Here is a 4357-nt window from a genome sequence, read left to right on the forward strand (position 1 = left end):
GATAGCTGGCAGCAACCGCTGCACCAGCTATACTCCAAGAACATAGATCAGAACCATTTCCTGTCAACCACCATAGGGACAGGACAATGGCAAACAGGCAAGACAAGACAGAACAGGCAATACAGATAATACAACCTGACTGGGCTAGAAGGGGAGCCTAAAGCAACCCCCAGGAATTAACTATACTAGATAGCAATGGCTGACACTCCAGCAGTGTCCATCAGGAACTGAGCATGGAAGGGAAATGACCAGCAAAGCATTGTGGGAAAGACATAGTACTTATAGTACACGCCTCCAATGAATGTGGCCAGGCAATTTGCATGACAACGTATGCAAATTCCTCTGCAAGCACAAGCTGCAAAACTGACAGAAACTCTTCTTTCCAGAGTCCTGCAGCATGCAAACTTACACAATGGTCAAAGGGCTGCCTGTCTGCACAGGCAGCTGAGCAAATCATCACAGGTACGCTTTATTTAATATGTATGCATATTAATTTACCTTTGAACTGTACTTTAAGTACTATATTTATTCTGTGTTTGTGCCGCTGCTGCACACACAAAGAAAAAAAGGTGGATCACTGGCATAGCTTCATAATTATTTGGAGATCACGACCTCTCTTGTAAAGATCACCCCATGTGTACAGCAGTTAGACACCTGCTAGCTGTTTGCAATGACACTATCCAACTGTGATGCTAATGAGATGTTTGAGAGTTCTGCTGAGAGGAGTGATAATTGCAGGGTGAGGAGCACATTTCTTCCTGGACCTACTCTTATGTCTCCCCTGTCCTTTAAGACACTGTGTTTTGTAATACTAATTAGTACTGTTAATTAAACATTTCTTTGGAATTTTGCCCTCCATTAACAGGTCACACAAACAGAACATGTTAAAAACTGACATGAAAGGAATATTTACCATGTTCATGTATATCCACACAGTATTACTCATGTGCAGCATGCCATCATGTTTGGTTATGTCAAAACAAAAGCTTGCTGTGGAACAACTTGTTTTCTCCTAATGTTTATCACTGGTTGATCTTTACTGTAAATTTTCCCCAAGAGTCTTCTTGGATTACTGTTATGTACATAAAACTTTCCATCACTGCTCAAGCTGTGTGGGGGGCATAATTGAATTTACTGGAAGGTTGTATTGTTCTTTAGATGGAGACAGTGATAGAATTTATACACTGTAGGAGAGAATGCGTACTGCATGCATGACCAAACTTTAACCTACCTCTCTGGAGACACAGGTTCCAAAATCTTCCCCTAGTGAAAATGTTCTGCCTCTTGGTAATCACTAAAACTACAGCAACAAATAGTACGAATGATCTTAGAAGGTTGTGAAATGAGTACTAACAATGCAAATTCGTGACTGCACCAGTGAGCCACTAACACGCCTTTAGGTATTTCTAAGGTAGTAGTATCATGGGAAATAAACATGTTTAAAAACTTACCAGTGTACAGGAGACATTATAGCAGTTACAAGACTGATACCATTATATTTTGTTATTTTGTTTTTCTATCATGCTTTCGTTATTATCAATCTGCTCATATGTTTTCATGTGAAGCTCTGAAATGTATGCATTACTATTAAAAAGTCTTTGTCTAAGAAGAATATTTTTTTTTTGAAGATGAAAAGTGGTGCAGACAGAAAACTATGAATACAGAAAAGGAAAATACACATTTTTTAATGAAATATGTAAAATAACATAGTCTCTTGCATTGCTGTGCAAAACTAATTTCACTGAAATATAGTGTAGCAAGACCCATTTCTTACTAATTTCTATGTACTCTAATAATTTTAAAATGCTTTAGATGTCTTTTTCATGTAGTCTAATTTCAGTTATAGAGATGAATGAATAAAAGTATTCTTAATGGCTTTAAAGTGGCTCAGAGCTGAGCTAAAGAAAATGTTTTATACATACCTGGGGCTTCCTCCAGCCCCATCCGCTTGGATCGCTCCCACGCCACGATCCTCCTCTGCTTCGGTACCGGGTCCCCGCATTTCTGTCAGTCGGAGCCAGTCTACGCCGGAGAAGTGCGCTCTCTATGTATCTCTACAGCGCCTGCTGGAGAGATAAGCAAATAGCGCACTTCTCTTACGTCAGAATGGATCCTTTAACAATGTACTGGCTATCAATATTTGGGTATATTAAGAGTTGGCATTTGGCATCTTTTTCTGGCATTTCTCTCTTGTTTTTTTTAGTTCTCTTCTCCCCTTACTCCTGCCGGTGTTCTATATTTTTCCTTCCTATTTTTTTTATTTTGCTGTCTCTCTTCTTCTATTTTTTTTTATTTTTTTATAAAAAGCGTTCTAGTAAACTATAGTTAAAGTTAATAAACTACAAGCAAACTATGATGCAAATATGTTGCCCAGGCACAAGAGCTTGTTGATGAAGCTTTGTATGTTGGCTGGGCATTTGTTCTGAGTGTTGCTCGGAGCTTGCAGATTGTTTGCAGAAAAGGAAAAAATAAGAAAAAAAAAATCTATGTGTTTTGGTGATTGAATGTAGTGGCGGCATTCGATAAAGAATATCTGAATGCAAGCTCCTGGTTTAATCAGTAAAACCAATAGCCAACATTTACAACACTTACTAGTACCTATATAACATCAAGGCGGTATAGTACTCTCCAACCTTGGCATTGTTCAAAAGCAACCTAAAAATTCACTCTTTAGGCAAACATATTACCTTATCTAGCCCATTTTATCTGTTTACTGAACTATAATTGCATATAAAGAAGCGATGCATAAGTCACACACCTTCATTATATGCACAGCTTAGTGAATCCACATTACCTCATGTGGTCACCACATATTCCTTTAAACTGTAAGCCCCAATGGGCAAGGCATTCCCTCCTTTTGCATCTTCACATTGCAATGTTTACTCACTTTTTCATCTGTGTATAGTAAGTACAAATTGTGTTATACAACTGTGTTTTATGCATATCACCCTTGCACCCTTTACTTGTAAGTAAAACAATTATCTACAGTGCTATGGATCATGTCTAAATGAACATGAATGTATACACACACACACGCACACGCACACGCACACGCACACGCACACGCACACACACACACACACACACACACACACACACACACACACACACACACACACACACACACTTGCATGGCAATAAAGGCTGGAAGCTAGAATCCTTCTCACATTTTAAAGTAATTTTAGGGAGGGTTAAGTTTGTCATGCCCTTGATTTTCATGCTAATTTCCTCTGTTTATTTGATTTTCTTCAGGGGTCACTGTGGATATATTGCATCTGACTGTTTAATCATACAGCTTACTTTGAATGCCTATTCAATTTTGCACTGCTTTGATTGACACCGGGGAAATAAAAAGTGTCATTACAAGTTTGCACAGCATAACATAATTGAAATATTAATTTTGAACAAAATGTACTGTATATGGGAACACACAATTGGATTTTACTAGAATATACAAAAAAACAGTTGAACAAATATTTTCACAGCTGCTACATGTTTTGACAGTGTGCAATCAAGACTTACAAGAATGTACAGTTTGTACAGGTGCAAAGAAAAACGAGCATTGTTTTAAAACAAAATCTAATTGTTTTGAGTATGAGCACAGTATAAGATTTAACACGTTAGGTGAATATACTGCCCTTAAGAAATGTGCACAAGTTAGCAGATGCAAAGCTTCTTTGAGAATTTTTTAAACAAGAACAATGTTGGAGTTCAGATTCAGTTTATATTAACCAAAACGTATACAGCACCTATAAAAACAAATAATCAATATGATTCATGTATATTGTAACACATGCAGTATCCTTGCAGATATTTTACACCAATATGGTGTGTCTTACTAAGGTCAATTCAGTTCCTGTATGACACAGAGTTCTATGGGTGTGCTTCTGGAGAAAAGGCTTGAGTCAGTCCTTTACTGTGAATACTATCTCAATACCAGAACAGCGCTCCGACCATTGATAATCTCTGTAGAAATTATAGCCACCACCAGGAACACCCTGAAGGATCCACACTCACCAACAGTGGTGGGCCAGTTATTACAGTGAGATCATTAAATGGATATCGGTATGCACACCATCAAAAAGTAGCAAGTGAAAATAATACAAAAGGGTGCTCAGTCAGTAAACCAGACCTCCCAAGAGGTCTTACAAAAATCCTATATACAAAGAAAGACTGGCACACCAAGCGACTGTGATGCTTAAATATTATTGTATTGTAAGAACAAGTACAAAAGATGACATTTGTAGTATAAACAATGAGCAACTTGGGTCCCCAGGTAGTGCTGCCTTTTTTTTGTGGCTCTGAAAAGAGCCTTTGTGGTTCTGTACTGTGTGTGTCCGGCTGCTGCTGCGGGGAA

This window comes from Hyperolius riggenbachi, chromosome 5 (genome assembly GCF_040937935.1).
Source record: "Hyperolius riggenbachi isolate aHypRig1 chromosome 5, aHypRig1.pri, whole genome shotgun sequence".
NCBI lineage: Eukaryota > Metazoa > Chordata > Amphibia > Anura > Hyperoliidae > Hyperolius > Hyperolius riggenbachi.